We start from the raw sequence: 26,384 nt of genomic DNA, 5'->3' as shown, positions 1-26,384 counted from the left end.
GTGGATAATCTCTCCCTCTCAAAGTCCTTAATGTTAGTCGCATCTGTAACGTCCTTTTGCCCTGTAAGGTAACATATTCGCAGGTTCTGGGGGTTAGGACATGGACATCTTTGGCATTACTCTGCCTACCACAACGCTTATTGCAGAGGATCACCAGAGTAGTGAAGGGCTCAAACTGGATACAGAGAATCAGACTAAGAAGAATTGAAGATGATCCCAAAATTTATTGTCTGGGAGAGAAAAAGATAATGTTTATAAAGGGATTCATGCAGTAAGTGTATAAGTGGTTGCTGCTTCAAGGGATAATGATACGAATTACAGAAATACAGTAACTCAGAAGGGAAAAGAAGCTTAGAGATGTGGAAGGAGATGAAGCAACCTAACACTTTCCTTGCAAAGAACAGACTTTAGGATTCAAGTTTTCACTTTACATTGGATTGGCCATGTAAAGTGGTTTGCATGTCAGAAAGTACTGAGTCTACCAAGAACTCTTGTTTCTCTCAGGAGTCAAAGAGTCAGGGAGAATAGTAAGGAAGCAACTCTCTGGCCTCTTTCTGCCACGATTGCCCAATGTATAGATTCTGAGGAGAAAGGGAAACTTTTATACAAAGAAGAAAGCAACCTATTTGAAGCTCATAGAAATGTTATTTTTTCCTTTCCTTTTTTTGGGGGGGAACATATGGAAAAAAAGTCCCTTCTGAAACTAAAGCCCAGCCATGAGAGATTATGAGATTTTTCAGGCTTTTCCTATAATCTTTCTTACATTTGTCTCTTTAAACACATTTAACTTGACCTTTGAAAAGTTGCTGATAAGCGGTTATCAAACAAGAGTTAAATTAACAAACCCTCCCACCTTGCTTGGTTGGGTGGTAGCTTCCAAGGCAAATGTGTATCAGCTAATCCAGAAACAGCCAGGAAGGGAACAAAGTTTAGTCTGTGAGTAAACAGTCGGCTGCCCAGTAGTTTCACACTGTCCGGTAGTTTCATGCTGTCCAGACTTCAGGTCTAGGTAAGTAGTTTTTCTTTTAAACCATTATGACATTTTAATATAATAATGACTATGAGAATAATTTCCAAGTATGATTAAATCAAGTTTCTACCTGGCTCTAAATCTTGTATACTAGACCTACTTGAAATAAAGTTTCTTTCTGCTTATAGATAGGAGGATGGAATAAAAAAGTAAAAAGAATTAAAAAAAAAGTTTCAATATTCACAAGTAGTTTTATTTTTAAAAAGGAAAAGGAAAGCCATGAAGTTTTTGAGCAAGTATTCTGCTAAGACCAGTCCTGTTTGAATAGAGTGATTTTTAATATCTTTTTAAAATTAATTATGTTGGGTGAAGGTGTTTATAGTTAGAAATTAAAAATGAGTGCGTTTACAACTAGTGCCTAGAGACTGATTTTTTTCTAAGTAGTACTTAGGTTTCTGCACTTGTGGCCAAATGTGGCCTTGTGGTTCCCTGACTGTGGCCTTTCGATTGAATCCAAATTTTACAGAACAAATCCCTTTGTAGATTTGTAAAGTTTGGATTGGGTTGAGGGGTCACACTTGAGGATCTGAGGCCAAAAGTTTCCCACCCCTGATAGATTCATGATATAAATTAATGTTAGCAAACATTTAGTAGTCTCTCAGGTAATAAAACTGGAGGTTTTGATAGTCAAAGAAATTACATAAATGAGAATAAAGTTGAATTTAATACACTGTAACAAGATGTTGAGTTCCTAGATTTAACAGCTGGCAGAATGTTATTTTCAGAGGAGAAACTTTTGAAACGGATGGAGGTGGCAAGCAGCCTGAGACATTTTATGCGTTAGAGAAATCTGGTTTTTCTTTCTTTTTTTTTTTTTTTAATATTTTAACATTTGTACTGATTTTTTACACTAAATTCCCTATACTATGGTATGTAAAATGTTTCATATTTGAAATTAGAGTTGCCGTGTTTCAGCTGTTCTCTGCTAGGATACAGGAACTACACATTGTTACACAAACATATTGACTTTATCCAGTGCAGCTATGAGAAAGTTAAGGTTACATTTGGTGTTGAGATTTTCTATTTCCTGTGGCTCAGTGAGTAGGGCGCCGGCCCCATATGCTGAGGGTGGCGGGTTCAAACCCAGCCCCGGCCAAACTGCAACAAAAAATAAAATAGCTGGGCGTTGTGGCGGGCGCCTGTAGTCCCAGCTGCTCGGGAGGCTGAGGCAAGAGAATCACCTAAGCCCAGGAGTTAGAGGTTGCTGTGAGCTGTGTGATGCCACGGCACTCTACCCAGGGCAACAAAGTTAGACTCTGTCTCTACAAAAAAAAAAAAAAAGAGAGATTTTCTATTTCCCTTTTACCACAATGTATTTAAAAAATGACTCCTGGTACATGATAATTTTATGAGTTTGAATACAGAAATAAATTTTGATGGGATTAATACATAGAAGTTCTAAAAGCCGGCCGTTAGCTGGGAGCCTTTCAAATTGCTCCAAAGCGCTGAAAAGAAAGATTGTTTATACATAAGTTCACTGGGTTTCCCCTTCCTCTGAATTCACCTCAGACCTCAGGGACATTCAGTCTATTTCTTTATCCTCCTTCTTATTCCTGCTTTGCTGTGCCGGAGCCCAGATGGAGGTACTGGGCTCCAGCTGACTCTTAGGGAGGTGGAAGCCCAGGACACACTGTGCTGAGCAGGCGTTTGGGCTGTAATGAAGTGAAAACTCCTGCTGCCCCTGTGGATTGCAGAATCTCAGTGATTCTAGGTTCCTGAGCTGATAAACATCTCCAGGTAATAGCCTCTACTGGGCCAAGTTACTCATTGAATTGCTGGTTCATGGGGCACAAGTAGGTGGGAAAAGGGGTCCTAGGAAAGAAGCCAGCTTGACAGGTGACACTGTTAACAGGAGTATAGCTATTTCCTCAGCAAATCTGAAATATTTCAGTCGTTTAATGACCTGGAAGGCCATACAGGTATGTACTGGCTGAATCATAACCAACCCCTTTGGGATTATTGTTAAACCTCTGGTAGCTACTTGTAACATCCAGACCATTGTCCAGGCCCTGCACCATCTGGCTTCTGACCACGTTTTATATCATTGCCTACTAGTGTTCTCCTCGCTTAGGTCACTCCAGCTGCCCAGGGCTTTTTGCTATTTCTTGAACACATCAAGCTTGTTTTCTGACTTAGGACCTTTGCTGCCTAGAAACCTCTTCCCTGCCTTCCTTCAGGTCTCTACTCAAATGCCTCCTCCTCAGAGATGCCTTCCCAGACTGCCCTCTAAAACAGTGCTCTACTTCCACACATCACTCCTTTCTCCCTTAGCCTGACCAACTTTTTAAAAAATAGCTGCTTGGCATTATGTAGCGTATAAATTTAAAAACATGTTTGTGTGTGTATATATAAAATATATGTATATGTATATTATATATGCATCTGTATATGTGTATATAGGTACACAGGTATACATTCTAGGGGGAAAACCAAATATATATCCTATACACACACATACCTATATATGTATACAGGTATACATATATACACATATATGACAGGTATACATATACACACATATATGACAGGTATACATATATACATATATATGTATATATTTATATGTAGGTATATATATGTATGTATACCTGTATACATATATACAGGTGTGTGTGTGTGTGTGTGTGTGTAGGATGTATATTTGGTTTTTCCCCCTAAAATATAAGTTCTATGAGGGCAAGAACCTAGTCTTATTCAGTGCTATATTGCCAGTGCAGAGTAGTACCTAATTGACATATAGTAGACACTTGGTAAACGTTATATGAATAAATGTCAATTGATTCATTAAAATTTATTCTAAGTATAGGAATTTCTTGAATAGGTAATATGATCACATTTCTAAGACCAAAACTTACACTGAAAAGTCTTCTCACTGCAGCCAGTCCATTCAGTTCCCATTCAGGGTCTCCAAACCACTGCTATTATTTTTCCATGTATCTTTCTAGAGTTTCTTCATGTATATGTAAGGAAATACAAATAATATAAATTGATTCTTATTTTCCTCCTTTTTATATATAATATGCATACCGTTCCAAATTTTTTCACTTGTAATATATGTTGAATCTCTTTCTAGGTAACAGCTTACTCATTTATAAATAGCTGCATACTATTTCATTGTATGGATGTAGCATAATTTATATAACCAGTCAGCTATCGATACATATTTTGCTTGTTTCCAGTGTCTTCCTGTTGTAAACAGTACTGAAGTTCATAACTTCTACATATATAATCCTAAACATGCATGCAGTGTGTGATTAAATTCCCCAAAGTAGAATTACTGGATCAAAGGGTATCATAAATATCACCTAATTGCCTTCTGTAGGGATTATACCAATTTGTACTCCACCAGCAAGGTACTGCATATAAAAGTACTATTTCTCAGACCCTTGCCAACTGAGAGTGTTATCAGACTTTTGGAGTTTTGCCAATCTGATAGGGTAAAAAATGGTTTCAGCATAGTTTTTGTTGTTTAGAATTTATAATAAAATTTCTGTTAACTATGTTGAACAGTTTGATGAGAATATATTTCAGATTGTATATGAAACCCGCACATTGTACCCCTTGATTGCACTAATGTACACAGCTATGATTTAACAATAAAAATAAGTTAATTAAAAAATTTTTATGTTAAAATGTTCAAAAGTAATTTATATTTTTAATTATGGTTATAGACATAACATAAAATTTACTATTGTAACCATTTTAAGTGTACAGCTCAGTAGTATTAAGTATATTCAAATTGGTGTGCAACACATCTCTAGAACTTTTCCATCTTGCAAAACCAAAACTCTCTATTAAATAACAACTACCCATTACCTCCTCCCCTTATCCCTTAACAACTACTGTTCTACTTTCTGTTTCTATAAACTTGACTATTTTAGTACTTACCTTATATAAGTGGAATCACACAGTCTTTATCTTTTTGTGCTGACTTATTTATTTAGCATAATGTCCTCAAGGCTCGTCCATGTTGTAGCATATGACAGGATTTCCTTTTTTTTTTTTTAAGATTAATAATTTTCCGTTATAGGCACACACCGTATTTTGTTTATCTATTCATCCAGCAAGGGATGTTTAGGTTGCTTCCACCTCTCGGCGATTGTGAAGAATGCCTCTGTGGACATGGCCATGCAGATACCTCTCTGAGATCCTGCTTTTGGTTCTTTTCAACATATACCCAGAAGTGGGATTGCTACATCATATAATAATTCTATTTTTAATTTTTTAAGGAACTACCATATTGTTTTCCACAGCAGCTTCCCCATTTTATCGTAGTTTTCATTTGTATTTTTCTCATTATGAGAGGGGTTGTGCATCTTTTCATATTTAAGAGAAACTTGCCTTTTTTCTTATGAGCTGTTTATATTCTTTGCCCTTATTGGGATTCATTTTCTTTTATTAGTTCAATAAAGGCTCCTTGTGCCTCTCAGTTTTCTCAGTTTATAAGCTAGTATGGTAGTCATAGCTACAGGTGTGGAATAAGACTGCATGGGCTTGACTTTTATATTTATTGATAGGTATATAATCTTGGGCAAGTTACTGAATCTTTCTGAGCTGTGTTTCTTATTTGTTAAATAGGGATAACATTGTGTTATTGTAAACATTAAATAAGATGAGGTGTATTAAGTGTAGAGTATAGGGTCACTATGATAAAGCAAAAATAAATAAGTAAAAACAAAAACAAAAAAGCAATAAAAGGCCTAATGCTCAGAAAAGAAGTAAAACTCTCATTATTCACACATCACATGCAAATACATAAAATCACATAAACTCTGTAGAATCTATAAAAAAATACTTGAATTAATGGATTTAGTAAAGTCACAGGTTACAGTCAATGTAAGAATCATATTAGAAATACTGTGTTCTTCATAAATAAAAAAATTAGAATACAAGTGAACATATCACCATTAAAAACATCTAACATATAGGAATAAATCTTTAAAGCCTTTATACTGAAGACTACAAAACATTGCTGAGAAAAATTTAAAAGTCAGAAATAAAATGTGCAAAATATATATCATGATCATGGATTATAGAATTCAGTTGTTAAGATGTCAATTTCCCTAAATCAGTCTATAGATCTAGTGCCATTCTATCGAAATTCTAGCAGGTATTTTTGAAGAAATTGACAAGCTGATTCTAAAATTTATGTGGAAATGCAAAGTATATAAAATAGCTAAAACAATTTTGAAAGGGAATAAGAAGGTGGGTGATTTATTTTTTTTTTTTATTATTTTTTTTTCGTAGAGACAGAGTCTCACTTTGTGGCCCTCGGTAGAGTGCCGTGGCATCACACAGCTCACAGCAACCTCCAACTCCTGGGCTTAAGCGATTCTCTTGCCTCAGCCTCCCGAGTAGCTGGGACTACAGGCGCCTGCCACAACGCCCGGCTATTTTTTGGTTGCAGTTTGGCTGGGGCAGGGTTTGAACCCGCCACCCTCGGTATATGGGGCTGGCGCCTTACCGACTGAGCCACAGGTGCCGCCCGAAGGTGGGTGATTTATAATATGTGATTTTAAGACAACTACAATAATCAAGATACTGCCCTCAGGATACACAGACATATCACTGGAACAGATTGGTGCAACCAGAAACAGATCCACACATACAAGGTCAATTGATTTTTTTTTTAAATCAAGATGATGGGTAAAGATAGTCTTTTTAATATGTTGCTAAAACAAACGAATCTTCTTACGAGGGGAAAAAGAGCCATTGCACCTTTCTCACTATACATAAAACTAAAAACACATGGATCATAGATCTAAACATACACCTCAGAACCAAGAGCTCAAAAAAAAAAAAACACAGGAAAATATACTTGCAATTCCAACGTATGCAAAGATTTCTTTGGCATGACACTAAAAACACTAACCAAAAAATAAATTAAATAAAATTAAACGAGCATACTTATTGCAAGACTTCCCAGGACCTTTAATATGTTTATTAATATGTTTAGTAAGAGTCTCATGCAACATTTCCCAAGGTGTTTTGATAACAGAATACTTTATTCATTTGGAGCATTCAACTAAAATGCAGGTGTGAATAGAATATACTTGGAAAAGTGTTGATTTGATTCTCTGCTCAAAACATACTATCTCTGAGGATTATAATAAGCCCCCTCTGGGCTGCAGATTATGCATTTGGATCCTTTTTCTTTCAACAACGAAGGAAACCCCTATACCCAAAGCACTGTGATTACTCCCCATTCCACCACTGTTTGGCACACCAGTCATTACTACTGGTAGGATTCTAGGCCACTGTCACATCAGATTACAATTCACCACAATAAGAGGATCAGAGAACTAAAGGTACAAAGTGTTTTCCATTTTTCTTTCTGTGAATTCCACATATAGTTGTCTCTCAGAAACCATGGGAGGTTGGTTCCCAGACCTCAGCAGGATAATGAAATCCAAGGATGCTCAAGTCCCTGATATAAAAGGGGATAGAATTTGCATATAACCTACGTATTTGCTCTCTTGTACTTTAAATCATCTCTAAATTACCTATATGCCTAACAATGTAAATGCTAATAGTTGTTATATTGTATTTTTTAAGGAATAAGAAAGAGAAGTCTATATGTGTTTAATACAGACTCAATTTTTTCCCAAAATATCTTCAATCCTTGGGTCTTACAGATACAGAGGAGAATAAGCAAGTCAAACTGTGCTTGTTCAAGCTGCTCAGCCCTGCTCTCTGACTGGCTATCAAACTCCAGGTTGTTAACCCCTTACTTCTCTCAGCTCAACTCCAATAATTCTAGTTCCTACTTGCTTGAAGGCCTGTAGACTGACAGTCTTTATGCATTCTAGATTTCTGTAGCATACCTCATCTCTGACTCATAGTTCCTTGGCCTAATCAGATTCTTCCACTTGCTGTCGCTATCCGTGAACTGAAGTTTTATGTAACATGAGTTGCCACATAAGGAGTAGGAGAGGAGCCAGAAGACAAAAGTAGAAGTCAAACTTCAGTTTAAGTAGAATTTGGCCCAAGGCTCATCCTGTTTAGGAAAAGAGATCTCAAAAGGAAGTCAAGATGATATTTGATGCCAAAAGGATATGAAAAGAAAAGAATGTTGAAAGAAGTATCCCTGTAATATCTCTGGGTTGCATTTTTAAATTGAATTACTTTAATAGATACTAGTTTCTCCTGAATGTGGGAAGCCAATGACCAGCTAGGGAAATGTCATCTGAATAGACCTTACAGGAGAGACCATACATGACTAGAAATTAAGAGGCTTTAATTTTAGATCTGTCACTAATTTCCTTTCTGATGGTAAAAATACACTCTTTTTTTTTTTGCCGTTTTTTCTCTGATAGTCTTGTTTTCATTTACTTTCTTTTTTTTTATTAAATCATAGCTGTGTACATTAATGTGATCATGGGGCACCATACACTAATTTCATAGACCGTTTGACACATTTTCATTACACTGGCTAACAAAATATACTCTTCTAAAGAAGAAAATTAGGGCAGCACCTGTGGCTCAGTAGATAGGGTGCTGGCACCATATACTGAGGGTAGTGGGTTCGAACTCAGCCCCGGCCAAACTGCAACAAAAAATGGCCAGTCGGTGGTGGTAGGTGCCTGTATTCCCAGCTACTTGGGAGGCTGACGCAAGAGAATCGCCTAAGCTCAGGAGTTGGAGGTTGCTGTGAGCTGTGATGCCACAGCACTCTACCGAGGGCAATAAAGTGAGACTCTGTCTCTAAAAAAAAAAAAGAAAGAAAATTATTGCTTACTTACTGGAAACAAAAAAGTGTATGTGTATTTCTGTATATATACAAGCATACAGACACGCACATCAGGATCTATCCTAGATATTTTTCATGTGCTGTCTCATTAAATCATCTGTCTGTCTATGTCTTAGCTTCCTCATTCTGGAAAATGGGATAATGATATCCCCTTCTGCCTTCCTCATAGAACAACAAATGTAATTATAACCAGATAATAAAATATATTACCTTGAGTATTACTGTATAATTTAAAGAATAAATCTTGAATGCCACGTTGTGAGACGTATACCAGTCGTTTCCATGGCAAAATGATGTGATGAATTCTGGTAAAATTCATTTCAAAATACACCTGTAATACAGACTTCACAGAAGTAATTTACACAGGAGGTTTTCAGACATCAAAGACAAGTGTGAAACACCTGGAAAGCATAGAACAGTCTTTTCTCTACTTCTCAACAAATGCAACAGAAAGTCAACACACCCTTCCCAGTACTTTATGACACACCTCATTAAAGAAAAATGGGCAAGAGAAGCACTTGGGCAAATGAGTAGATGCAGGACGACAAAACAGGTGATAATAAGAATTTCACAGGAGAACTTTAAAACCAATTTTTGTCCTGTAATAAGATGAACAGTTAGAAGGATGAGAAGTACCACAGAAAGTTTATAGGGGTTCGGAGGGGTCAAATAGAAAGATATTTGTATAAATCTAATACTTTTTAACCTGAACCTGGTGGCTGAGAAAAATTTGATCTCTTTTCTAGCAACCTGATTATATTTTATATCCAGGGTAGAAGATTTAAGAATTTCTAGGCTGTGTTTGCATTGTCCTTCCAGCTTTCAGAATTTAGTAATATGGTGGGGAGGGGCACAATAGCTGTCACATGTCCAGGAAATGGCAAACTTTCGGCACCAAAGTTCCCTAAAATAAATAGGGGATAAACTCATCGAAAAAAGACCGTAAAAAGTCACTGATTGAAAACTGGAAAAGGCTGCCTGTATGATCTACTATTTGCAGGGTGATTAGAGGTTAAAGTCCAAAGGAACAGACATGAAAAAAAAAGTCTTACATTGGTGCTTAGAGAAACCATAAAAATGAAAATAATTTTTTTTTTTTTTTTTTGAGACAGAGTCTCACTATGTCGCCTGGGTAGAGTTGCTGTGGCGTCACAGCTCACAGCAACCTCCAACTCTTGGGCTTAAGCGATTCTCTTGCCTCAGCCTTCCAAGTAGCTGGGACTATCGGCGCCCACCACAACGCCCAGCTATTTTTTTAGTTACAGTTGTAGTTGTTTAGTTGGCCCTGGCCAGGTTCAAACCTGCCACCCTCAGTGTATGTAGCTGGCGCTGTAACCACTGTGCTATGGGCACCGAGCCAAATGAAAATAATTTTGCCAGAACTTTTTCCAATTTAAAGGTTCAAAAAATCAAATGTACAGACAATGTATTTAATAAATTATACAATAAACACATTAGAAGCAATAAGTAGCAAGTTGGCAATTATCAGTGCATGGGTGGTAATGCTTCCCTGAATAAAGAAAAAGAACAGAAAACATGAAAACCTTACAACTCAGTATAGAACTTACCTTCTTTCTCTAGCATTACCCCATGCTTATCAAATGAATTCTTCAAATCTAATATTTATTTTTGCTTTCTAGCGTTTTTTATGTTCCATCTCTGTAGTCAAATTCATCACCTATTTGTTCATGCTTCCTTTTTCTGTAGCTATATCCTTTAATAGAGGGTGTTATTGTGGTAGCAGTTACAAGAATCCATATAGAAGTTAAAACTCTTAGAACTGTACACCATAAAAAGTCAATTTTACTCTATACTAATTATGAAAAACGATCCTGGCCTAGTTAAAGCAAAAACGATAACAATGTACAATAGGGTGAAGAGCATATAAATCAACAAAATACATAAATAAGAGCACAAAAGGTGGCATGTACATGGTAAGTTAAAGTTACACTGCATATAATGTTATCTATAAAACAGCGACTCTCCGAGGTGTTCCGCAGACCAGCAGCGTCAGCATTACCTGGATCTTGTGAGAGATGGAATGCTGTGTGCCAGCCCGGACCTAACCTAATCAGAAACGCTGAGGGTCTGGTACTACAATCTGTCTTTCTGAGAGCCTGATATATGCTAAAATTTAAGGTCCACTGTTTAAGAGCAGGAGTTGGGAAACTTTTTCTATGAAGGACCAGATAATATTTTAAGCTTTATGGGCCATGTGGTCTCTGTAGCAACTGCATACTCAACTCTGCCATTATAGCACAAAAGCAGCCCTAGATGATACATAAGGAATGAGAGAGGCTGTGTTCTAAGGAAGTATTATTTATAAAAAGTAGCAGCCGGGTGGATTTGGCTCACTGGCTATAGTTTGCCTACCTCTGCTTTAAAGCAGCCATTCATACACACACACACACACACACACACACACACACACACACACACACACAGAGCTAATATGCTAAGAATAAAAAGAAATATTAAAATATACAGAATCTCACTTTGCACAGTAGTATGGGATCATAAAAATGATCATGCAAGCTAAAATCATGTGGAGCACTTTTAATAACTAATGGGGGAAATCAGGATTGTTTTGTGATCCTTATTTTATTATTATTATTATTTTATTTTATTGTCAAAACATTTTTGGTAACCATGGGAGAAGGTAGTTTAAGGATGAGAGGGTACATCAGGGAACTTTCTAGGAGTGATAGAATTGATCTAGATCTTGTTTTGGGTGGTGGTTACATAGATGTGTAGAATTTTTTCAACATTCATTATACTAAACTCTTAAGAAGAGTGTGTCTCATGCATATAAATTATACATATGTCAATCAAAGATTTTTTAAAAGTACAAAATAAAGGTCTGGAATAAAATCTGTAGTTCACATTAGGTGACATTCTTATTGCAGATAAAACCTGATGTAATTTGTGGGGTACCTCTTCCAATCCAAGAAAAAGGGGTGACAGGGCTCTACAGAGAAAAGGAATAGTAAGATCCTGTGTAGCCTAGTAGGTTGGGAGAAGAAACAGTTCAGTTTGACTAGACCCTAGAGTGGATATTAGGAGAATGGCAAAAAAATGACAGAGAGCTATGTAGGGTCACATCAGGAATTGCTTTGTTACCAACTTTGAGGAGTTTGTACTTTATCCTGAGGATTATGAAGAACTTCCCTTAACACATCTCAGGCTTCAGTGTCCTTTCCTCCTCTTATCAGGACACCAGTCATTAGATGTAGGACCCTCTCTGTCATGTATGACCTCATATTAACTTAACCAATTAAATATACAAAGACCTTATTCCAAATAAGTTCACATTTTCAGGTTCTAAATAGATATAGATTTGGGGAGACACTATTCAACCCACCACAAGACACAATAGCATCCCCCCCCCAAATTCACATCCACCAGAATCTCAGAGCAGGATCTTTGTAGATTAGGTCCAGCCCACATTCAGAGGAAGAAGAATTAGGATCCACCTCTTGAAAGGAGAACTAAAAGAATTTGTAGACATGTCTTAAAACCATTACCATGGGTTTGACACAATAAAGCAAAATATGAATTAAATATTATATTAATTTCATAGGGATTCTATAACAAATTACCACAAACTGGGTGGCTTAAAACAATAGAAGTTTTTCTTTTATAGTTCCAGAGGCTGGAAGTCCAAAATCTGGGTGTCTGTAGGCCTGTGCTCCCTCTGAAGGCTCTGCCTTGCCTCTTCCCAGCTACTAATGGCTCCTGGTATTTCTTGATGTTCCTTGGTTTATAGCTGCTTCGCTCCAATTTCTAATTCTGTCTTCACATGGTCTTCCTTCCTATGTGTATCTCTATGTGTCCTTCTAATGAATAGAATAAAGAGGAAGTGAAGACGTACAGTTTTGCAGCTTTAGGGGCTAGGTCAAGGACTGACAAACTGCAGTCCATGGGCTATTTTATAAAGTTTTATTGGAAATACTGTGCCCATTGTTTCTGTATTATATGTGGTTGCTTTTGCACTACAACTGAGAAGAGTAGTTGTGATACAGGTTATATGGCATGCAAGCTAAAATATTTATTCTCTAGCACTTTAAGAGAAAGTTTGCAAAGCCCTGAACTAGGTCAAAAAAAGCACTGCAGCTTTTTACTTGTTGTGGGTATCTTGCTCAAGGGGAAGCCAGCTGCCTTGTTATGAGGACACTCAGATGGCCCTGCAGAAAGGCCCATGTGACCAGGAAACAAGTCTTCCTTCAAACAACCAGAAAGGAATGAGGGTCCCTGCAAACAAACAATTGTTCATGAGAACAATTCTGGAAGTAGTTCCTCAATCCATCAAGCCTTCAGTGGACTATATCCCTGGGCAACTGCTTGAATGCAACTTTATGAGAGAGCCTGAGCTAGACCCACCCACCTAAGCTGCTCTTAGATTCTTGACCCTCAGAAGCTGTGTGAAATAATAAATGTTTGTTATTTTAAGCTGTTAAGTTTTGGGGCAATTTGTTATGCTGCAACACACAACTAATATACTCACTTTCCCCTTCTGTGGTTTTAGTACAGTCTGCAAGCTGCTCTGCTGGTCTTATTTATGCCACAGGCTTTTGCGATGTTAGAAACATACCAGGAAAGGAGACTTCAATTTAGAGAAACTCCAAGATGACATAAATAAGACTTTTTAGAAAACAAAGGATATTGGAAGGCAGGGGCTATATCTTCTATATTTTTTTACTTCACAATGTGACAGTATATTTCCTATACGTTTTGTTTTGTTTTGTTTTTACATTTTTATATTTTTATTGAAATGATTGTTGATTTTTTTTATTAAATCATAGCTGTGTACATTAATGTGATTATGGGCACCATACACTGGTTTTATAGACCATTTGACACATTTTCATCACACTGGTTAACATAGCCTTCCTGGTATTTTCTTAGTTATTGTGTTAAGACATTTACATGCTCCATTTACTAAGTTTCACACGTACCCATGTAAGATGCACCGCAGGTGTAATTGTAAGATGCACCACAGGTGTAATCCCTATATGTTTTCATAATCCTTCTTACTATAAAGTACAACACTATGTCTGATCATTGCTATTGATTTTAGGTTTATAAGTCATGCCTATCTGAGTCATCAGGTAGGATGTCTGTTATATGCCATTATAATCTTTGCTGGCTGTACCTCAGGGGTTTTACGTGCTTTCTATAAATGTAAACCAAGTTGTCTCTAGTTCAGATGGTGTCAAGTTCTATGGGTGTATTTAATTTTCTATTGCTGCATAACAATGTTGTCACAAATTTAGTGACTTAGAGCAACATACTTTATGCCCTCATGAGCTACCCCAACTGGCCTGAAAGTTCTATTTCAAGAGACAGAGGAACAGCTCGGCGCCTGTGGCTCAAGAGGTTAAGGCGCCAGCCACATACACCTGAGCTGGCTGGTTTGAATCCAGCCTGGGCCCGCCGTACCACAATGACGGCTGCAATCAAAAAATAGCTGGGCGTTGTGGCAGATGCCTGTAGTCCCAGCTACTTGGGAGCCAGAGGCTGGAGAATCACGTGAGCTGAGGAGTTGGAGGTTGCTGTACCCACGACACTCTACCCGGGGCGACAGCTTGAGGCTCTGTCTCAAAAAAAAAAAAAAGAAAAAAAAACCCAAGAGACAGAGGAGAGAGAGAAAACAATGGGCAACTTAGTCTAGTTCAGTTTGGCACAACCCAGCTGTGTCTTCTGTTCAAGGTCTATGCTTCAATCAAGGTGTTGACTAGGGCTGTGTTCTCATCGGGAGGCTCAACTGGAGAGCTCATGCAGTTGATAACAGGATTTGGTTCCTTGTAGTTGTACAATGTGCTTGTAGGCCTGAGAGCTTCAGTTGTTTTGTTTTGTTTTTCTGCCTGTTGGCTACAATGTGTCCTTGGCTCATAAAGGCCACCCACACTTCTTGCCATATGGGGTTCCGCAGCATAGCCACTTGCTTCCTTACAGAAGCAAGGGAGAGACTCCATTCATTACAGTTTTATATATAATGATGACATTAATCATTAGTATGTGCATGTAATCATGGACATCCCAGCACCTTTACTGTATTCTACTGATTAGAAGTAAGTACTACTGGGTGGCACCCATAGCTTAGTGGGTAGGGCGCCGGCCACATACACCAGGATTCAAACCCAGCCTGGCCCAGCTAAAACAACAATTACAACTGCAGCAACAATAACAACAACAAAATAATAGCCAAGTGTTGCGAGTGCCTGTAGTCCCAGCTACTTGGGAGGCTGAGGCAAGAGAATCACTGAAGCCCAAGAGTTTGAGGTTACTGTGAGCTGTGATGCCACTGCACTTTACCCAGGGCAACAGTTTGAGACTCTGTCTCAAAAAAAAGAAGTACTACTCACACAAAATGTGAACACTAGCAGATGAGGATCATGGGGGCTACCTTAAGAGTAGTCTGCTGCAACGGACTTGGAGATCATGCAGGTTCTACTTGCAAGGTGGAATTAACGCCCTGCTAAAGATGGTTTCTGTACCTAAAAAGGCAGTGCAATACATTGTTTTTATTTTTTTGTTGCCTCTTCTGTGCTGCACATGGATGACTCCCAGCAGGAAGGGGGGCGTCATGGAATAGAAATGGCTGTAATAGAAAGTAGGAGGGTAAACAGTATATCTACTCTGAAAACTTACCTTCAAACGTGAATGTACTGTAGCTAGAAACAGCATGCAACTAGCTAGACTGACCTAAGCAAAAGCTCCCTACATATGAGGAGCCAAAGGTGCTATTGCCAGGAGCGTGGAGGGTGTGGAGCCTATTTTAACAAGGTCAAAGATACAGGGTAGAAAGTTCTATTGTTTATTCCAGTGGATATGATATATCCCACCTCTAATTCATTCATTCATTCAGTGAATCACTATTGAATGCTTTCCACATCCAAGGCCCTTTGCTAGGTGCTATCCAATTTTGCATATGTTGCGGGTATATATCAATGGGAAAGAATGCCACAGTCTATTGGCTATAACTGCTATGAGTGTGGGCAGAGGATAGAGGCACTAGTGTCTGCTGGCCCTGGTATACAGTGTTTCTTCAAGAAGTTGGTGGTAAAGGATGGAGAGTGAGTAGAGGAGTCAGGAGGAAATTTTGTAAAGGAGAGAGAGACATGGCCATGCTTACAGGCAAAGAAGTTTAGCCAATAAGAGGAGACTGAAGACATGATATATTTATCTGCGCCAAAAGAATTTGTTACATAGCAGGTGATGAGTTGTATTAGTCGTCTTACCCCTCTTCTTACACAGTCTGTCTGCACTTCTTTCCTACAGTGCCATCTAAGGAACTGCTCTGCTCTGTGCCTTACATGGCAGTAGATACCATAGTAACCAACCCGAGGACATCCTTGATGCCTTTCTCTTTATGCCACATACAGCTTGGAAACATCCTTAGCCATTCAACAATCACTTTCTTCAGTCTTTTTTTTTTTGGTGTGGTTTTTGGCCGGGGCTGGGTTTGAACCCGCCACCTCCGGCATATGGGACCAGCGCCCTACTCCTTGAGCCACAGGCGCCACCCACTTTCTTCAGTCTTACCCCCTCTACCCTTCATCAATCTTTAGTCCTTCTTCCTTTGACTGTGCCCAGAGTACCTCCTTAATCATGTTGTCTGCTACCATGTTGATTGCTTTGAATCCTCAGTTGGGTCTTTACTGCTGACTGATGGCCTTTAATTCATATCTATTGCATTTCCCAGAGTAACTATTCAAACCTCTTCTGTTCTGTACAATCCTGACTCTATCATGTTTCCCTTTCACCAGGTGACCGTGCCTCCTATAATGTTATTGAAAATAAAATTTCTTTTACTTCCTTTCTGTTTATCTCCTAATCTTTTATTACCACCCACACTTTCCTATTTTCTTGCAAAAAAAAATATATATATACACACACACACACATCTGCATACATATACATATATAACTCCTTCTGATATAGGCTTTTCATCACAAGGCCTCCCATCTCCTTCAAGGTTACTCCAGCCATCACCATACCTCACTCCACTGAAAGCATACATTATCGATTACAGCATAGGGCATTACAGAATCATTTCCAGGCTATCTTCCTTAAAATTAGATGGGAAAAACTGTAACAAATTTTGTTTTTGTTTTATCTGACATACTTATCATTTATTTGTGGAGAAACACTTAAAATCTAGTCTCTCAGCAATTTTCAAATATATAATACTTTGTTATTAACTACAGCCACCATGTTGTATAATAGATCTCCTGAATTTATTCCTCCTAACTGAAATTCTGTATCCTTTAACCAACATCTCTCCACAGCCCCCTTTGACAACTTTTTTAAATGTTAAAATTATTCATAGAGGCTGGGCACAGTGGCTCATACCTATAATGTCAGCACTTTGGGAGGCCCAGGTGGGAGGATTGTTTGAGACTAGCCCGAGCAACACAAGACCCTGTCTCTGCAAAAATTATAAAAATTGACCCAGTGCGGTGGCTCACACCTGTAATCCCAGCACTCTGGGAGGCTGAGGCAGGTGGATCACTTGAGCTCAGGAATTTGAGACAACCTGAACAACAAGAGTGACATCCTGTCTCTATTAAAAATAGAAAAATTACCCAGACATGGTAGTACAGTGCTATAGTCTCAACTACACGGGAGGCAGAGGCAGGAGGATCACTTGAGCCTAGGAGTTTGAGGTTGATGTGAGTTGTGACGCCACGGCACTCTAACCAGGGTGACAAAATGAGACTCTGTTTCAAAAAAAAAAAAAGGAAAGAAAGAAAAATTAGCCAGGCATGGTGGTGCTTGCCTGTAGTCCCAGCTACTCAGGAGGGTGAGGCAAGAAGATTGCTTGAGCCCAGGTATTTGAGATTGTAGTCAGCTATGATGATTCTACTGCACTGTAGCTCAGGCAACAGAGCGAGACCCTGTCTCAAAAAAAGAAAAAAAAAAGTTAAAATAATTTAGTTAAAATAGCAGTGAGCATCTATTACCTTAGCAACATTTACAACTGTTTCCAAAAGTAATAATAGTTATATTTCATAGATAATTTAGAGATTTAGATTAAAAGAGAAGAAAATAAAATCACCAGTATGCCTATGTTCAGAGATAACCGTGGTTAATATATTCTTCTGGTCATAGATTAAGCTGTATCCTTGCTGAAGAGGTAAAGTTAATGCCTGCTTCCTTGTATGAACATAGCACACTAAAGAGCAATGAAGAAAGGGGCAGCTTTAAAGAGGCACGAAAGGCAGGAATCAAAGGGGAAGGTCTGTGTTATATCGCATAGAGATATAGATCTGTGTTATATCACAGAGTACCTATTATTTTGTTACCTGCCTTTTTTCACACTTTGTCATGAATATTTTTAACCTGTTGGTATATATTTCAGTATATAATATTTAGAGGTTTTAAATATTCTATTTTATAGTTTTACCATAATTTATCAAATCTTTCATTGATGGGCTATATGAAATTGTTCCCAGTTAAACAATTATGTAATGAAATCTTTATAGCTAGATCCTTTTGCAAATTACTGATTATTTGTTTAGAATAAATTCCTTGAAGTTGAATTTTGGGTCAAAAGATATTTACATTTTAAGCCTATTGATTCATGTACCTATTACCAAATTGTACTTCAAAAAAGTTGTAACAATTATTTAACCAGTAACAGTACGTAAGAGGGTCTATTTTGAGTCACCTTTTACTAAGCAGTATTATGTTATCACATTTTTTAAAAGACTAACAATCTTAACCACTTTGCAAGGTGACATGGTGTCTCATTTTCTTTTAATTTGCATTTTCTGATACTGAAGTTGAATGTTTTTATTAGCCATTGTAACATTTTTTTGTCTGAGAATTGCCGGTTCATGAACCTTTTCCTCTTCCTCCCCCTGCCTTATTAGTATATCTATATTGAGAATTTTTGAATTCACAGTTGTTCAAATGACAGTAGAACTTCTGTAAGTTGACCACCCAAGGGACTATAACAAACTGGTCAACATACAGAGGTGGTCAACATAAGGAACAAGACTCACTGTGCTGATAAGCATTTGTGGTGGGTGTCCAGTCTATGACAATTAGGTCAACTTAGGGAGATGGTCAACTATGGAAGTTCTACTGGGAGAAAAAGTGTATTTTGTACTTCATTTTTCTGATAGCTTTGAATTGGGGTTTTCGCAACATGAAGGAAGATAGACTTGTTTTTGCTACAACATAGACCAGAGACGATTTATGTGTGTAGATACAGATATATCAAGTGGTAGCTTGACAAAGCCATTTCATACCCTCCTGTGTAGCTTATTTACTCTATTCCTATATACAGCATTGCCTTATTGATCATCACTCAGGATTCTAGAATAATTAATAGTTTACTTAAAAGTAAAGTATAATATTTATCTCAGTCTACTTGTTGACATAAATTATTCATCAGTAATATTAGTGTATTTTGCATTTTTCTCTTTCAAGTTTTTCAGACATGTTTTTCCAGTTCGCAGTAGATGGCAGCAGTAGAAAGCATCCTTTCACTCAGTGGAGAAAGCAGTCACGCATTTACGGAGGACAGTAGAAAGGAACTTAGCCTAAATGTCAAGAGTTTGTGATGGAGGCTACTCCAGAAATATAAATTAAGCATGAAATTTGTAGCTATTTTGTAGCCCAACTAAGCAGTAAGCATTAATAAATCCTCTCTTGGGGAAAATACAGTTTATTTTTAAAATGTTACAATGTTACTAATTATAGTATATTTTACCGTTTTTCTAGAATTTTACTTTTTCCTCCTACTTCTTTTTGTATTTACTTATAGTGAAAGCTACTTAAAGAGGAGTGGTTTTTAGAAGATGACCATTTAATACAAAGTTGTGAGTAATTTGTTAGACTAAAACTAGATGCCAAGAAAATGTGGCCTTTTTAGGCCACTGCTTCCATTATGAATGATTTTCAGTGGCAGTCCATGTTGCTATTTTTTTTTTTTTTTTTGAGACAGTCTCACTTGTTGCCCTTTGTCAGAGCTCACAACAACCTCAGACTCTTGGGTTTAAGTGATTCTCTTATCTCCACCTCCCAAGTAGCTGGGACTACAGGCACCTGCCGCAAAGCCCATCTATTTTTTTTGTTGTTGTTGCAGTTGCTATTTTTACAGACAGGGTCTTGCTCTTGCTCAGGTTGGTCTCGAACCTGTGAGGTCAGAGCAATCTACCCACCTCAGCCTCCTAGAGTGCTAGGATTACAGGCATGAGCCACCACGCTCAGCCTCATCTTGCTAATTTAAAAATTCAGGCTCAATACATCTCTCATGAGTATTTATATAGTAATAGGTTTCTCTAGATCATACTATTTCTGCTGAAGGTAGATAAGTGTTGTCTATAGTTCATTCATGACAGCAGGAAGCAGCACCACCCAAGGGACCTGGAGACATGCTACACTGACAAGTGAATATTATATCCCATAGGCAGGGTTTGCTAGGGGTGTGTGGGGTGGGGCTATAAAATAGGCCTATTTGGCTCAGTGCCCATAGCTCAGTGGTTAGGGTGCCTGCCACGTATACCAGGGCTGGTGGGTTCAAACCCAGCCCGGGCCTGCTAAACAACAATGACAACTATAACAAAAAAATAGCCAGGCATTGTGGTGCGTGCCTGTAGTCCCAGCTACTTGGAAGGCTGAAGCAAGAGATCGCTTAAGCCCAAGAGTTTGAGGTTGCTGTGAGCTGTGACTCCATGGCACTCTACCAAGAACAACATTGTGAGACTCTGTCTCAAAAAAAAAAAAGATAGGCCTAGTGATTGTGGGTTTTGAGGGGGAAAAAGAGGAAACACTTGCCACCCTGGCCAGTTGAAAGCTAATGATGATTTTGAGACCAGATTGTTCTGATCCAGAAGCAACCAGAGGCTCTAAGAATATATATGGTACTGTAAGCAGTGGTTTCCTTTTGTACTCATTGTTAAAACTGCCTCAGAATAAGATAGAACAGATTAGAATTCAAGAAAGTGAAGATGGTCTGGTGATGTTTTCTATTCCAGAGATTGTTTTGGGTAAAGAATTCTTTCACCATTAATTCCATCCCAGCCCAAATTCTATCTGTGAAGATGTATGCAGAAAGGAAGATTTCCAGTTCTAGACTGTAAGCCTTTTCAGGGCAGGAACTCTGTATTTATCACCAGGTTCCAGTCCAATGCCAACACATATGGAGCATTCAGCAAATTTTTGTTGAATGGATAAATGAAGTTAGCTACCTTCTCCTTTGATTCATACTTTTCATGCCCCTTTAAAACTGCCCCTTTCTTCATTGCTCTTTAATGTGCTATGTGCATACAAGGAAGCAGGCATTAACTTTACCTCCTCAGCAAGGATACAGCTTAAAAGGGAGATTCTGGTGAAGAATGGCTGTTGTTGGATCCCTAAGCTGAAAGCTTTGGGGGTGGTTTTTGAAAGGTAAAAGTATCAAAATTTCTAAGCTAAGGAGAAAAAGGGATATTTATGAGACTTAGAAATATATTTTCAGACCCTGGCATGTTTAATTTGGTTTCAACAGAGTGCTTATGAATTGATTCAAACATTCTCAAATCATATTTTCTATATTTTCAAAGTACTTCTCTTATCAGGAGATGAACTGCTTCTAAAATACTTTTTATGACCATTTCCACTTATATCTTGCTGGGTCTTTGTAAGTCCTTGACTCATGTTTCTTGCTTGTTCATCCTTATTTTGTCCTACTCTATGTAGTATGTAATAGTTATACTAGTGTTTTCTTTTATGTTAGATTGCAGATACTTTTGAGAAAAGATGTGTGCTTTTTAAAATTCTTGTTGGCTTTCCTTTAGAATTGAGGAAAGTATTCTATGTCCCAGGAGCACTGAGTGAATTTTAACTGTGCCAGGAAAGGAAAGAGACAGCAGTAGTGCTCCCTAATATCCACAGATGGAATGATGCAGTGCAAAGAATACTCAGGAGACCTGGGATCAATCCCCACAAATTCCAAGACTATAGACAAATCTCTGAGCCTCAGTTTATGCCTGTGTAAAACAAGGAGAACACAGAGAACTGAGCCGTAAGGTTTCTCCCAGCTCCTTGATTCCCCGAGTTATTAACTCTTCTTACAATGTGTAGATCAATCATTGTTTATTTTTCTCATTTAAAGAATATTCATATACCACCTAGAGGCAGGCTATATTAGTTGGGATACACACTAAGCAGCAGTAACAGAGTCTCAAAAAATTTGGTACCCTTACTCTGTCACCCTGGGTAGAGTGTGGTGGCATCATAGCTCACAGCAACCTCAAGAACAGAATAATGTTATTTTGCTCCCTGTTAACAATCCTGCTGTAGGCAGGTATTTTAGGACAGCCAGACAGCTTTGATTCACTAGAATATTTAAAGACCAAGGTTCCTTCTGTTTTGTTGCTGTGCCGTTGCCTGTGTATAGTCAACATCTACAGGACAGAACCTGACTCAGTGAGGGAATGGGGGAAAGGGGCAGGACGAAAAGCTTCATGAAGACCTGGAAGTTGCAAACACTCACTAGGACTTAGTCCTGCGTTCACCTCTATAGCCAGGAGAGGAGAGAAGTCTTTCGCAGTGCGGCCACATACCTAAGACTTAAGAGGGGTCCTGGGGGTCAAGGAGTTTCTAACTAAAAGGAAAGAAAGAAGACTGGATATTGGGGGACAGTCTTTATCCTACACTTTGTTACAATTTTAAGCCACTATGATAACTTTTATTTTCCTATTTATTGTGTTTCTCTTTTGTTTTCTTTCCTTTCTTTTCTTTCTTTCTTTCTTTCTTTCTTTTTTTTTTTTTAGACAGAGCCTAAAGCTGGTGCCCTGGGTAGAGTGTCGTGGCATCACAGCTCACAGCAACCTCCAACTCCTGGGCTTAACTGATTCTCTTGCCTCCGCATCCATGTAGCTGGGACTACAGGTGCACGCCACAATGCCCGGCTATTTTTTTGGTTTTAGTTGTCATTGTTGTTTGGCAGGCCCCGGGCTGGATTCGAACCTGCCAGCTCTGATGTATGTGGCTGGCGCCTTAGCTGCTTGAGCTATGGGCTCCGAGCCTTTATTGTGTTTCTTATCTAGTGAAATAGGCTGAGACCAGGCTCTGTGATTTAGTTCTGTGTATATACCCAACAGTACATGTCAAGGTATCTTGAACATAGATGGAATGTGATAAAACATGTATATTTGATTTATATATCAATTTTTAGAATATCTAACTAAACAGCACTTTGCTCAGTTCCCATCCCCATCCCTGTGTTCTACTCTATTCTTGTTTGGTGAATGTTACATGTAAAGCTTTAATTCTCAACCTAGTTGAGGAACCTATTTTGGAAACTATGAAGTAAAAATTTTAAAATATGTTATAGATAGGTCAATTTGGTGCAAGTTGCTACTAGTAGCAACTACTATCTTTTACTAGTGGTAGTAAAAAATAATACTACCCTATTTGGGGGGGGTTCTGTGATTAAATGTAATAAAAAACCAAGAGCTCTCCAGGGTGGCTTAATTATTTGGTTTTAAGTGTATTTCCTAGACATAACATAGAATGAGTTACTTTTTTTTATTTTTGAGACAGGGTCTCAATCTGTCACCCTGGGTTGAGTACTATGGTGTCCTAGCTCATAGCAAACTCAAATTCCTGGGTTCAAGTGATCTTCCTGCCTCAGTCTTCTGAGTAGCTGGGACTACAGGCACTTGCCACAACAACCAACTGATTTTTCTATTTTTAGTAGAGACAGGTCTCTTGCTCAGGCTGGTCTCGAGCTCCTAAGCTCAAGTAATCCTCCTACCTCGGCCTCTCAGAGTGCTGGTATCATAGGCATGAGCCACCACACCCAGCCCTTTATGAGTAAACTTTAAAATTAATTTTTCCCTGAAAGATTTTTGGGTTCTGTCTTTTCTGTTCCCTTCATTAGTACTAATAATGAAGAAATGACTACAGTGTATGTGAGTCTGAGTATGAGTTGGTTTATGGATCATCATATAAGGCTTACTTTAAAAACTGAGGTCACAGTTTGCTGATTCAGTGTTAACTTCTTATCCTCTCTGACTTCTAGTTCTTTGCTTGCTGTACTTGAACACTATACTCAAAATGAAAGCACTGGTCTGTGTCTTACCAGTTTTGCATTGGTATGGACTACCCTGGATGAATTGTCTCTGCTCTCTCCTGTCTAGTTTCTCCAAACCCTTCCCAGTCGAGGTCCGGTCCCAGTCTACCTCATTCTGGTGTCTATAAAGACCCCCATCCAAAACAATCATTTCATCAGAAAGAGAAGAAGACTTAACTCAAGCCTTGGGTTAAGGGTGTGGCAGTGCAAACCAGGAATGATAAAGTGAACTACAGCATAAGGATAGGGTGTGTTTGTGTAAGGACAAGCCTTTATTTCCTTTACAAACACGCCAGCTTCCCAAAGACAAGCAAATCGCAAGAATTGGCTATAAGTCTGTACTTTGTTCAGCCTCATCTCACTTTCCCAGAGTTCTTGATGAGCCTCATGGTGAGGTATCTTTGTCCTTGACATATTTTTTTCCAAGGGACTTATATTTTTCCCCAAGGGACATGACACATTTATCTAAGGGCCTGCTCCTACCTTTCTGTCAACAGATGGCAGCAGCAAGGTCACGCTGTAGCCTGTAGGTTTCAAACTTGGGCAGCCTCAATAGGCTGTATCTAGGGAGACAAGTGCATGGTGGACTTTTTTATTTTAAAGCTAAGAACAAGGCTGGGCTATTACAGTTATGAGGTGAGGAGGTACTAAATGTTCCTGTGGGTAGAATAGTCCCGTGCAAGGAAGACTATTGTCGGCCTTCAAATTTCAGGTAACTTACTTCTAGTATTGTTTCCAACCTAAGTAAAACATTCCAGTCTACCTAACTAATTAAGCATTTATATCACGCTCGTCTCACTAAAGCCCTTGAAACTGGAAACTATTTTTTTTTTTAATAATGAGACAGGATCTCACTCTGTCACACAGGTTAGAGTACATTGGCCCAATCATAGGTTGCTGTAGCTTCAACTCTTGGGCCCAAGCAATCTTCTGGTCTCAGCCTCCTGAGTAGCTGAGACTACAGGTGCCCACCACAGTCATACCTAATTTTTTCATTTTTTGTAGGGGTCATGGAGGTCTCGATTTGTTGCTCAGTTTGGTCTGGACTTCTGGCCGCAGCAATCCTCCCACCTTGGCCTTCCAAAGTGTTGGGATTACAGACAAGCCCCTGTATCCTGCCAAAACTGGCTTTTAAATCTTTGCATTGCCACATTAAAAAAAATTCATCTATAAATTTTTACTCACTGGATGACTGAAGACAGGTCTCTAAGGGGTAAAGGGGAACACTGGGTAGAATTTAAAAGTATAGAGTTTAGATAAAACATAGATTAGATGAGAAAATCTGCCTGGGCCTTTAATTTTCTCACATATGAAATGAGACTAAATTCCAGACCAGCCTAAGCAAAAGCCAGACCCAGACCCATCTCTACTATAAATAGAAAAATTTTCTGGGTTTCGTGGCAGACACCTGTAGTCCCAGTTACTCAAGAGGCTAAAGCAGGAGAATCACTGGATCCTAGGAGTTTGAAGCTGCTGTGAGCTACGCTGAGCCTCTCAGCACACCTACCTATGGTGACAGAGTGAGACTCTGTCTCAAAAAATAACTTAAAAAAATAAAATGAGGCATTAAAGGAGTGCAAGGACAGTGCTGCTTCCTCTCTCCTGAAGCATCCTTCCACCAGAGGGACCTTCACTGGGACAAGAGCTAGTAAAGCCAATCGAGAGAGTGGCACTGATCTATCCTCTGCCATATCATACAGAGAGGCTGCCTTGATGCAGGGAGACCTGAAGTTTTCCAGAACTACCTGCTGCCCAGTGGAACTCTTCTTCAGGACTCAACATTTTCACTTTGGGAAGTTAGTGATATGCAACATGTTGTTACCAGATGGCTATACATGAATAAAGTGACAGGAGAAGTCCATGTTGGAACTTGAGGATTCTGTGGTTTTCATATTGGTATATGAATTCCAAACATTCTTCAAATTTTCTATAAACAAAGCCTAAAAGAGAGAACAGCTGCACAGCTACCACAATCAGCACCCACCCGGACCACCGTAAGAGCTGCACCTCAACCTCGATTGGCACCTGCCTGGACCTCCGTAAGGGCTGTGCCACGACCATGATTGGCGCCCACCCAGACCTCAGTAAGAGCTGCACCGCAACCACATTCAACACCCACCCGGACCTTGGTAAGAGCTGTGCTGCACACTCCAACCCATGACCTGCGCCCACTGGGCCTCTGCATGCCCTGACCAGGAACTGCGGGAGCCATGTACCATGTGTCCTCCCTCTTGTACCCTCCAGCCCGCTTGTCTGGCCAGGGACTCTGGTAGCCGCATGCCCTCCAGAGCCCTCCCTGCCTCTGCATGGAGTCCTTCTCCTGGACAGAGACTGCTGGAGCCTTGGGCTCTGTGTGCCAAAGTCACTGGGCACCAGGCACTCCCAGAACCGTGAGCACCACCCCCAGCCCTGTTGCTAGATCCGGGTGTGTCACACTCCGGAGCTGCTTCCACAACCAGAACTCCCTGGCTGGGGCAGCCCCACAGGAACTACACACAGTCAGTCCCTACAAAGATCCATAACAATAGAGT

The 26,384-nt window shown here is 39.0% G+C and overlaps 1 protein-coding gene across 2 annotated transcripts in view; it reads left to right on the top strand.

Annotated features, from left to right (window-relative positions):
• The first annotated feature begins 949 nt into the window (after window positions 1-949).
• MAP3K13 (mitogen-activated protein kinase kinase kinase 13) overlaps window positions 950-26,384 on the top strand; it is a 166,395-nt gene continuing 140,960 nt past the window's right edge. The window contains exon 1 of one of the 2 annotated variants that reach the window (XM_053565560.1): window positions 950-1,009. The gene's annotated coding sequence lies outside the window, so the exon portion shown is untranslated. Of the gene's footprint in view, window positions 1,010-6,301; window positions 6,522-26,384 lie in introns of those variants that run through there. The other variant, XM_053565562.1, reaches the window with a different exon arrangement.

This window comes from Nycticebus coucang, chromosome 16, assembly GCF_027406575.1.
Source record: "Nycticebus coucang isolate mNycCou1 chromosome 16, mNycCou1.pri, whole genome shotgun sequence".
Taxonomy (NCBI): domain Eukaryota; kingdom Metazoa; phylum Chordata; class Mammalia; order Primates; family Lorisidae; genus Nycticebus; species Nycticebus coucang.
The sequence above is the reverse complement of the archived record's forward strand: the minus strand, read 5'-3'. Positions and strand labels throughout refer to the sequence as shown.